We start from the raw sequence: 12,152 nt of genomic DNA on the forward strand, positions 1-12,152 counted from the left end.
AAGAAGCATCTCACTTCCTGCAATTGGAGCAAACAACTTTGAGCTTAAGCCTCAATTAGTTTCTCTAATGCAGCAGAACTGCAAGTTTCATGGACTTTCAATGGAAGATCTTCATCAGTTTTTAGCTAAATTCTTGCAAATCTGTGACACTGTCAAGACCAATGGAGTTATTCCCGAGGTCTACAAGCTTCTGCTTTTCCCTTTTGCTGTAAGTGACAGAGCTAGAACATGGTTGGATTCACAACCTAAGGATATCCTGAACTCTTGGGATAAGCTGGTCAGTGCTTTCCTGGCCAAATTCTTTCCACCTCAAAAGATAAGCAAGCTTAGAGTGGAAATCCAAATCTTCAGACAGAAGGAAGGTGAGTCCCTCTATGAAGCTTGGGAAAGATACAAGCAACTGATTAAAAAGTGTCCTACTAACATGCTTCCAGAATGGAGCATCATAAGTATATTCTATGATGGTCTGTCTAAGTTGTCAAAAATGTCATTGGACTATTCTACAGGAGGATCTCTTCATCTGAAAACCCCTGCAGAAGCTCAGGAACTCATTGAAATGGTTCCAAATAACCAGTTCATGTACACCTCTGAAAGGAATCATGTGAACAATGGGACGCCTCATAAGAAGGGAGTTCTTGAAATTGATACTCTGAATCCCATATTGGCTCAGAACAAAATATTGACTCAACAAGTCAATATGATTTCTCAAGAGTCTGAATAGATTGCAAGCTGCATCCAACAGTACTAAAGAAGCATCTTCTGAAGAGGAAGCTTATGATCCTGAGAACCCTGCAATGGCAGAGATGAATTACATGGGAGAATCCTATGGAAACACCTATAACCCTTCATGGAGAAATCATCCAAATTTCTCATGGAATGACCAAAAGAAGTCTCAACAAGGCTTCAATAATAATGGTGAAAGAAATAGGTTTAGCAATATCAAGCCTTTTCCATCATCTTCTCAGCAACAGACAGAGAATTCTGAACAAAGCCATTCTGGCCTGGCAACCATAGTCTCTGATCTATCCAAGACCACACTAAATTTTATAAATGAAACAAGGTCCTCCATTAGAAATTTGGAGGCACAGGTGGTTCAGCTGAGTAAGAAGATTACTGAAACTCCTCCCAGTACTCTCCCAAGCAACACAAAAGAAAATCCCAAGAGAAAGTGCAAGGCCATAACCATGACCAACATGGCCGAACCTGGAGAGAGTGAGGAGGACGTGAATCCCAGTGAGAAAAGCCTCATGGGACGTCCCCTGGATAGAAAGGAGTTCCTCTTTGAGGAACCAAAGGAATCTGAGGCTCATACAGAGACCCTAGAGATTCCATTGAACCTCTTTCTGCCATTCATGAGCTCTGATGACTATTCTTCCTCTGAAGAGGATGAAAACACCATTGAAGAGCAAGTTGCTAAGTATCTAGGAGCAATCATGAAGTTGAATGCCAGTTTATTTGGTAATAAGACTTGGGAGGATGAACCCTCCTTGTTCACCAATGAACTGAGTGCATTAATAAGGGAGACATTACCTCAGAAGAAACCGGATCCCGGAAAATTCTTCATACCTTGTACCATAAGCACCATGACCTTTGAGAAGGCTCTATATGACCTGGGGTCAGGGATAAACCTCATGCCACTCTCTTTAATGGAGAAACTGAGAATCTTTGAGGTACAAGCTGTAAGAATCTCATTAGAGATGGCAGACAAGTCAATGAAACAGGCTTATGGACTAGTAGAGGACGTGCAAGTTAAGGTTGAAGGCCTTTACATCCCTGCTGATTTTATAATCCTAGACACTGGGAAGGAAGAGGATGAATCCATCATCCTTGGCAGACCCTTCCTAGCCACAGCAAAAGCAGTGATTGATGTTGACAGAGGAGAGTTAGTCCTTCAGTTGAATGAGGACTACCTTGTATTCAGAACTCAAGGTTCTCTTTATGTAACCATGGAGAGGAAGCATGAAAAGCTTCTCTCAGTACAGAGTCAAACAAAACCCCCACATTCAAACTCTAAGTTTGGTGTTGGGAGGCCACAACCAAACTCTAAGTTTGGTGTTGAGAGGCCCCAACATTGCTCTGATTATCTGTGAGGCTCCATGAGAGCTTACTGTCAAGCTATTGACATTAAAGAAGCGCTTATTGGGAGGCAAACCAATGTTATTTAATTATATCTATATATTTTCCATTGCTATTTTATGTTTTCTTTAGGTTGATAATCATGTGAAGTCACAAAAACAACTGAAAAATCAAAAATAGAATGAAAAACAGCATGAAAAATAGCTCACCCTGGAGGAAGGGCTTACTGGCATTTAAACACCAGTAAGAAGCATCAAACTGGCATTTAACACCAGAAAGAAGGACTAAGCTGGCGTTAAACGCCATAAACAAGCACCAAACTGGCATTTAACGCCAGAACAGAGTATCTACTTGGCGTTTAACGCCAGAAATGGGAGAAAAGCTGGCGTTAAACGCCAGAAACAAGTAGCAACCTGGCGTTTAACGCCAGAAGTGCAATCTAAGGGCGTTTTGCACGCCCTAAATAGAGCAGGGATGCTAAGTCCTTGACCCCTCAGGATCTGTGGACGCCACAGGATCCCCACCTACCCCAGCTCTTCTTCTCTCCTCTTCACACCCTTTCATAACACTCTTCCCCAAATACCCGTCACCAATCACATCCATATCTCTTCCCCAAATACTCTTCACCACTTACATCCACTCTTCCCCACAAACCCCACCTACCTCCAAATTCAAAATCCTTTCCCTCCTAAACCCAACCCTAATACACGAAACTTAACCCTCCTCCACCCCTATATAAACCCCTCAACACTACCTCATTTTCACACATTACAAACACTTCTTTCCCTTCTTGGCCGAATACACTCTTCCCCTCTATCTCCTTTATTTTCTTCTTTTTCTACTATTTTCTTTCTTCTTTTTCTCGAGGACGAGCAAACATTTTAAGTTTGGTGTGGTAAAATCATTGCTTTTTGTTTTGTCATAACCATTAATGGCACCTAAGGCCAAAGAAACCTCAAGAAAGAGGAAAGGGAAGGCAATTGCTTCCACCTCTGAGTCATGGAAGATGGAGAGATTCATCTCAAAGGTCCATCAAGACCACTTCTATGAAGTTGTGGCCAAGAAGAAGGTGATCCATGAGGTCCCTTTCAAGCTCAAAAGGAGTGAGTATCCGGAGATCCGACATGAGATTAGAAGAAGAGGATGCAAAATTCTCTCCAATCCTATTCAACAAGTCGGAATCTTAATAGTTCAAGAGTTCTATGCAAATGCATGGATCACTAGGAACCATGATAAAAGTATGAACCCGAATCCAAAGAATTGGCTTACAATGGTTCGGGGGAAATACTTAGATTTCAGTCCGATGTAAGGTTGGCGTTCAACTTTCCAATGATGCAAGAAAATGCATGCCCCTACACTAGAAAGGTCAACTTTGATCAAAGGTTGAACCAAGTCCTCATGGACATATTTGTGGAAGGAGCTCAATGGAAAGTTGACTCAAGAAGCAAACTGGTTCAATTGAGAAGACTGGACCTAAAACCTATAGCTAGAGGATGGTTGAAGTTCATCCAACACTCTATCATTCCTACTAGCAACCTATCCGAAGTAATTGTGGATCGGGCCATCATGATCCATAGTATCATGATTGGGGAGGAAGTGGAAGTTCATGAGATTATACCTCAAGAACTCTACAAGGTGGCTGACAAGTCCTCCACTTTGGCAAGGTTAGCCTTTCCTCACCTCATTTGCCACCTCTGCAATTCGTCTGGGATTGACATAGAGGGAGACATCCTCATTAATGAGGACAATCCCATCATTAAGAAAAGGATGGAGCAAACAAGAGATCATGGACCTCAACAAGAGCATGAGGAAATTCCTCACCATGAAATCCCTGAGATGCCTCAGGGGATACACTTTCCTCCACAAAACTATTGGGAGCAAATTAACACCTCCTTAGCAGAGTTAAGTTCCAACATGGGACAACTAAGGATAGAGCACCAAGAGCACTCCTTCATTCTCCATGAGATTAGAGAAGATCAAAGGGCTATGAAGGAGGAGCAACAAAGGTAAGGAAGAGACATAGAGGAGCTCAAGAACACCATTGGTTCTTCAAGAGGAAGAAGATGCCACCCTCACTAAGGTGGACCCGTTCCTTAATCTCCTTGTTCTTATTTTTCTGTTTTTTGGTTTTTGAGCCTTATGTTTTATTTATGTTTGTGTCTTTATTATATGATCAATATTGTCTAGTAACTATGTCTTAAAGCTATGAATGTCCTATGAATCCATCACCTTTCTTAAATAAAAAATGTTCTAAAAATAAAAGAACAAGTAGTACATGATTTTGAATTCATCATTGAAATTAGTTTAATTATTTTGATGTGGTGGCAATACTTTCTGTTTTCTGAATGAATGCTTGAACAGTGCATATTTTTAAATTTGTTGTTCATGAATGTTAAAATTGTTGGCTCTTGAAAGAATAATGAAAAAGGAGAAATGTTATTGATAATCTGAAAAATCATAAAATTGATTCTTGAAGCAAGAAAAAGCACTGAAGAACAAAAGCTTGCAAAAAAAAAAAGAAAATGGCAAAAAAACATAAAGAAAAATAAAAAGCAAGCAGAAAAAGCCAGAAGCTCTTTAAACCAAAAGGAAAGAGCAAAAAGCCAATAACCCTTTAAACTAAAAGGCAAGGGTAAAAAGGATCCAAGGCTTTGAGCATCAGTGGATAGGAGAGCCTAAAGGAATAAAATCCTGGCCTAAGCGGCTAAACCAAGTTGTCCCTAACCATGTGCTTGAGGCGTGAAGGTGTCAAGTAAAAAGCTTGAGACTGAGCGGTTAAAGTCGTGATCCAAAGCAAAAAGAGTGTGCTTAAGAACCCTGGATACCTATTGTAACAACCCTGATTTTCGAGTACGCGAGATCTTTTCTAAAGGCACGGATTTCTCCGGAAGATCAGTAAAGAGAACACCTCTTCTATATCAACAAGTATCTCGATCCTCATTGTCATTATGTCATCCTTAAGCTAGAACCTTTTCTGAGACAAGCTCGATAACGCAATCACCAAGAACCTAGTTTTTGAACCGTACCGGTTAGGAGTTTTAATTCTGATTTTCGTAAGTAGTCTCAGTTTGACGAACCGGACTCGATTCATGATAGAAGAGAGATAATAGTATAATATTAGTATTATATTAGTATTAGAAGATGATTGAATGATATTATAAGATTACCTGGTCTGTTTTAGTTAAAAACAGAAAATCAGTTTAACCGGGTTTACGGTTTACTGGTGCAGCTTAGCACCAGCACTCTCTGACGACTTTAGCAATGCTAAGGCCTCATTATACATGTTTTATTCTCATAATAAATATGTTACTAGTGTCATTTATGCTAGTATCTCAGAAAATAAATTTTAGAGATGTTTTTACAAGTGTTCCGATACACCTAGTTTTAGTAGGTATACACCTGAGATATTTTAATATTATTTTAATCCACCTCCAAGCCAACCAATCACAACTCACCTTACACCCCCAAGACCTCCAAGGCTGTCTCATTTCATCATTTTGGCCGAAATTGAAACGAGAGAAAAGAGAGAAAACTTCATGAACACTTAATCTTCAAAGCTTGATTTCTTCTGAACCAAAACTCAAATCAAAACTCCGATTTCACCAAAATGATCCTCTCTTCTTCCTCTACATAACCATGTAACTTATCAAGGATGGAAATAAGGTGAGATGGCTGTCTCCCTCCCATTTCAATTCGGTTTTCAAGGAAAACCATGCAAAACATGTGTTTTCTTGATGTTCTTCCTTAGGAATCATGCTTAACTTGACTTGAGGGCCAAGAAACGTGAATTTCCAGCAATTATAAGGTGAGATATCTCTTCCTAACGTGCTAAGGGAGATTTGGTCAGTTGAGAGTTTGTGGATTTAAAGTTGTTCTTGATGTGTTTTAGGAGGAAAAAGTGCTTAAGGACCACCTGAAAGTCTAACCGAATTTGGAGCAGCAAATCAAGGTAGGGTGTCACGAAATTAACCTTGATTATTTGTGTTTGATTTGTGTGAATGTTGTATAAATTGGCTGTGCTAAAAATTGGTTGCATATATGATTGATTTTTGGTGAAAATTTGGTGAAATTTTGATGAAATTTGATGAAATTCAAGCTTTAAAGTTCATGTTCTTAGGGCTGCTGGAAAAACGAAACCCTAGGCTTAAATTGAGGTTCAATTTGTGTTTAAATCATGTATAAAAGATGGGGTTTTAGTGGCTGCTAATTTATTATGAATTATGGTAAAAATCGGTTGCTGAAAAGACTGAAAAACGGGTAAAAACAGAGAAAGAATCTGAAGAATTTACGAAGAACATGAAGAACACTTTGAGTGTGATGAAGAACAATGAAAAACAAGCTTTAGATCCTCAAAAGGGCAAGGAAGTAAAATTTTTGGTGTTTAAGGGGTTATTTGGTAATTTCTAAAAGTTAGGGTGGTTAAAGTAGAAATATTAAAAGTTACGGGAGGTAAAAAATGAATTTTAAAGGTTAAAAGTAAAAGGTAAGTTAATTTTCGAAAATTAATGATAAAATAATAAATAATAATAAAATATTAAATAATAATATTTAATTAAAAATAATATTTTAATAAGAATAATAAAATAATGCAGAAAAGGCAGTTTTCTGTAAAAGCTTTAGAAAGACAACTTTAAGTGCAGAATCTCATAATTACTTTCATAAAATACTTAGGGAGTGGTAAAAACTTATTAGTGAGGCAAAGATAAATAAAAGTTAAAAAGTTGAAGAAAAGATAAAAATCGAAGAAAAAGTCTGTATAGTTTTAATGACAGAAAAACAGACAGAGACTAGTGAACGAACTAGGGCAACATAGCTAGTCTTGGAATTGCGAATAGGGTTAGGTATTATATGAAAAGTTAAACTGTTTCAGTATAGACTTAATGAACCTATACTTGGGACAGACTAACTATTCATACCGAAATTTACATAAGCTTTAAATACATACGTTAAACAGAGAAATCAGAGCAGAGTAAAGAAACACAGAGAACAGCGTAACCAGAGTAAAGTAAAGAGATAAAGAGAAAAAGAGTAATATAGATACAGATGAAAAGAGTAATTAGAGAAGAGAAAAGAGATGCAGAGAACAGAGTAATTAAAACAAAGTAAAGAGATACAGAGAAAGAAAGAGGTACTGCATAAGAATGTGAAAGTGATGATGATAATGAGAATGATTATGTGATGATCTGCTGCATGAAGGCAGTCAGATAGATGGTGGTACGACCACTGAGAGTGCTTTCCTGGGATACTTAGCTATAATGCTATTCTGTAAGTCAGAGGACTCTTACAGAGGTATCGAGAACACACGACTAGCTTATACTCCTGTAAGTCAAAGGACTCTTACAGTGAGAGTGTGTGTGTATGCTCCTGTAAGTCGAAGGACTCTTACAGTGAGAGTGTGTGTATGCTCCTGTAAGTCAAAGGACTCTTACAGTGAGTGTGTTGGGCAGATATAAGTTAACTAGCTCCGCCATGCAAGTCAAAGGACTCTTGCAGTGGGTTGCCTCACAAGTCAAAGGACTCTTGCGAGGGACATTGCCAACAGGGAAGCCTTACCTGGTCAAAGGACTCCGGGTAATGTCGGGAGCGGGTATGTAACCGACAAATGAACTCATTACCTACGCTAGGGCTAGACATGCATCATACTTGGAAGTGCATTTCTTTTGTTATGATTGTGGTATGAATGTATGTTTTCCTTGTTTCTATTCTATTCTCTGTGTCTGTTTTGTATTTTCTTGTATCCTTCTGTTTGTGTTCTGCTATCTGTTTTCTCTATCTTCTCTATTTATCTGTATCTTCTATTTACTGTTTTTTTGTATTCTGCTAAATAACACGGAATTAATGAACGTAACTAATAACCCCAACCCTACTAAGAACCCCCCAGTTCTTACCCCTTCTCTCTCCCTTCCCCCTTCAGATGGAAGCATGAGTACCTTTCCGTAGTCTGCTGATGACTGTTCTGCAAAGAGGATTCCTCTCTAGGTAGTCTTTTGAGTCTAGAGTGAGTATTGTTCTCTGTTTATATGTATCTACTGTGAGACCAGCCAATGTCTACCCCCCGTTTGTTCTTGAACTTCAACCTAAATCCTGTGTACGAGATTCCTATTTTGTGGATACTTCATGAGGTACCAGAGAGACGTCCTGTGGAAAAGTCTGATCGTGCAGAGGAGTTGCAAATGATGTTCTATCTTTTGATGACATTCCTCCTGACTTGAGTTGTGAAGACTTAGAACGTACTTTCCCTCAGTTTAGTAGTTTAGAGGGACTAGGTGAGTATAGAGTCTAGGCTAGCCTAGGTGCCAGCTTAGGGACCTCTTGAATAGGCCAGGACCTGGGATGTTGTATGTATGTATATGTATATAGTTATTATCTAGCTATATCTAGGGGTGTTCTAACTAAAAGTCTATACTCTAATAAAGGCTGGATCACTGAAGGTTGTTAGCTGCTTGTGATGTATTTATGTGTGATTGTTTATAACTATTTTATCTGTTTTTATTTGTGAATTGATTATAAATGATTATGTTTATTAATCCAAACGTTTTCAGGAAAAAAAAAGTACCTCACTAACTAACTACGCTTTTAACAACGAATCAGGCTCATATAATAAATAATAGATAATAATTAGGATGACAAATTGGTAGCACTCAGTTTCTGGTATGTCCTAAGCGTACTGAAAATTGGGTCGTTACAATTTGGTATCAGAGCAGTTCGTTCCCAGTAGAGCCTGGGGAGTGGACTGACTATGCTTCATTGCATACTCTGCTTGTGTGTCTCATGCTGTTAGGGTATCTACAAGATACATTTAGCATGAATGTCTATGAGTGCTCATTTTGGGAATGTTCGTACTTAACTTGAGATATTAAGACTGATCACCTTAATGTTGATTGTTTGGTGCGGATAAGACCTCAATGACTGTGAATAGGCATGGTTTAATCGAGATCCCAACGACGAATCGACGTGAGCCACAGCTATCTTCATATCTGTTATGATCTTCATGGCTATGGCTGTGTGAGATTTGGATGCTGTAAGGAATGAACCGATCTCTTCGTCAGGATGGATTGAAGGAAATAGACCGCTTAAAGATGGATTTCTTACATGCGGCTGAAATTTTGAGGGCAAAATTTTCTTTTAGGAGGGTAGAATGTAACAACCCTGATTTTCGAGTACGCGAGATCTTTTCTAAAGGCACGGATTTCTCCGGAAGATCAGTAAAGAGAACACCTCTTCTATATCAACAAGTATCTCGATCCTCATTGTCATTATGTCATCCTTAAGCTAGAACCTTTTCTGAGGCAAGCTCGATAACGCAATCACGAAGAACCTAGTTTTTGAATCGTACCGGTTAGGAGTTTTAATTCTGATTTTCGTAAGTAGTCTCAGTTTGACGAACCGGACTCGATTCATGATAGAAGAGAGATAATAGTATAATATTAGTATTATATTAGTATTAGAAGATGATTGAATGATATTATAAGATTACCTGGTCTGTTTTAGTTAAAAACAGAAAATCAGTTTAACCGGGTTTACGGTTTACTGGTGCAGCTTAGCACCAGCACTCTCTGATGACTTTAGCAATGCTAAGGCCTCATTATACATGTTTTATTCTCATAATAAATATGTTACTAGTGTCATTTATGCTAGTATCTCAGAAAATAAATTTTAGAGATGTTTTTACAAGTGTTCCGATACACCTAGTTTTATTAGCTATACACCTGAGATATTTTAATATTATTTTAATCCACCTCCAAGCCAACCAATCACAACTCACCTTACACCCCCAAGACCTCCAAGGCTGTCTCATTTCATCATTTTGGCCGAAATTGAAACGAGAGAAAAGAGAGAAAACTTCATGAACACTTAATCTTCAAAGCTTGATTTCTTCTGAACCAAAACTCAAATCAAAACTCCGATTTCACCAAAATGATCCTCTCTTCTTCCTCTACATAACCATGTAACTTATCAAGGATGGAAATAAGGTGAGATGGCTGTCTCCCTCCCATTTCAATTCGGTTTTCAAGGATAACCATGCAAAACATGTGTTTTCTTGATGTTCTTCCTTAGGAATCATGCTTAACTTGACTTGAGGGCCAAGAAACGTGAATTTCCAGCAATTATAAGGTGAGATATCTCTTCCTAACGTGCTAAGGGAGATTTGGTCAGTTGAGAGTTTGTGGATTTAAAGTTGTTCTTGATGTGTTTTAGGTGGAAAAAGTGCTTAAGGACCACCTGAAAGTCTAACCGAATTTGGAGCAGCAAATCAAGGTAGGGTGTCACGAAATTAACCTTGATTATTTGTGTTTGATTTGTGTGAATGTTGTATAAATTGGCTGTGCTAAAAATTGGTTGCATATATGATTGATTTTTGGTGAAAATTTGGTGAAATTTTGATGAAATTTGATGAAATTCAAGCTTTAAAGTTCATGTTCTTAGGGCTGCTGGAAAAACAAAACCCTAGGCTTAAATTGAGGTTCAATTTGTGTTTAAATCATGTATAAAAGATGGGGTTTTAGTGGCTGCTAATTTATTATGAATTATGGTAAAAATCGGTTGCTAAAAAGACTGAAAAACGGGTAAAAACAGAGAAAGAATCTGAAGAATTTACGAAGAACATGAAGAACACTTTGAGTGTGATGAAGAACAATGAAAAACAAGCTTTAGATCCTTAAAAGGGCAAGGAAGTAAAATTTTTGGTGTTTAAGGGGTTATTTGGTAATTTCTAAAAGTTAGGGTGGTTAAAGTAGAAATATTAAAAGTTATGGGAGGTAAAAAATGAATTTTAAAGGTTAAAAGTAAAAGGTAAGTTAATTTTCGAAAATTAATGATAAAATAATAAATAATAATAAAATATTAAATAATAATATTTAATTAAAAATAATATTTTAATAAGAATAATAAATTAATGCGGAAAAGGCAGTTTTCTGTAAAAGTTTTAGAAAGACAACTTTAAGTGCAGAATCTCATAATTACTTTCATAAAATACTTAGGGAGTGGTAAAAACATATTAGTGAGGCAAAGATAAATAAAAGTTAAAAAGTTGAAGAAAAGATAAAAATCGAAGAAAAAGTCTATAAAGTTTTAATGACAGAAGAACAGACAGAGACTAGTGAACGAACTAGGGCAACATAGCTAGTCCTGGAATTGCGAATAGGGTTAGGTATTATATGAAAAGTTAAACTGTTTCAGTATAGACTTAATGAACCTATACTTGGGACAGACTAACTATTCATACCGAAATTTACATAAGCTTTAAATACATACGTTAAACAGAAAAATCAGAGCAGAGTAAAGAAACATAGAGAACAGAGTAACCAGAGTAAAGTAAAGAGATAAAGAGAAAAAGAGTAATATAGATACAGATGAAAAGAGTAATTAGAGAAGAGAAAAGAGATGCAGAGAACAGAGTAATTAAAACAGAGTAAAGAGATACAGAGAAAGAAAGAGGTACTGCATAAGAATGTGAAAGTGATGATGATAATGAGAATGATTATGTGATGATCTGTTGCGTGAAGGTAGTCAGATAGATGGTGGTACGACCACTGAGAGTGCTTTGCTGGGATACTTAGCTATAATGCTATTCTGTATGTCAGAGGACTCTTACAGGGGTATCGAGAACACACGACTAGCATATACTCTTGTAAGTCAAAGGACTCTTACAGTGAGAGAGTGTGTGTATGCTCTTGTAAGTCGAAGGACTCTTACAATGAGAGTGTGTGTATGCTCCTGTAAGTCAAAGGACTCTTACAGTGAGTGTGTTGGGCAGATATAAGTTAACTAGCTCCGCCATGCAAGTCAAAGGACTCTTGCAGTGGGTTGCTAGTGCCGCCCTGCAAGTCAAAGGACTCTTGCAGTGGTTTGCCTCACAAGTCAAAGGACTCTTGCGAGGGACATTGCCAACAGGGAAGCCTTACCTGGTCAGAGGACTCCGGGTAACGTCGGGAGCGGGTATGTAACCGACAAATGAGCTCATTACCTGCGCTAGGGATAGACATGCATCATACTTGGTAGTGCATTTCCTTTGTTATGATTGTGGTATGAATGTATGTTTTCCTTGTTTGTATTCTATTCTCTGTGTCTGTTTT

At 37.8% G+C, this 12,152-nt stretch overlaps 1 non-coding gene across 1 annotated transcript; it reads right to left on the reverse strand.

The window, feature by feature from the left end:
• Positions 1–322: 322 nt before the first annotated feature.
• Positions 323–430, reverse strand: LOC148567693 (small nucleolar RNA R71). The gene has a single exon (XR_015881621.1). It is a non-coding gene; the product is annotated as a small nucleolar RNA R71 (small nucleolar RNA).
• Positions 431–12,152: the final 11,722 nt, after the last annotated feature.

This window comes from Arachis ipaensis, chromosome B4 (assembly GCF_059453495.1).
Source record: "Arachis ipaensis isolate K30076 ecotype BB chromosome B4, ASM5945349v1, whole genome shotgun sequence".
Taxonomy (NCBI): domain Eukaryota; kingdom Viridiplantae; phylum Streptophyta; class Magnoliopsida; order Fabales; family Fabaceae; genus Arachis; species Arachis ipaensis.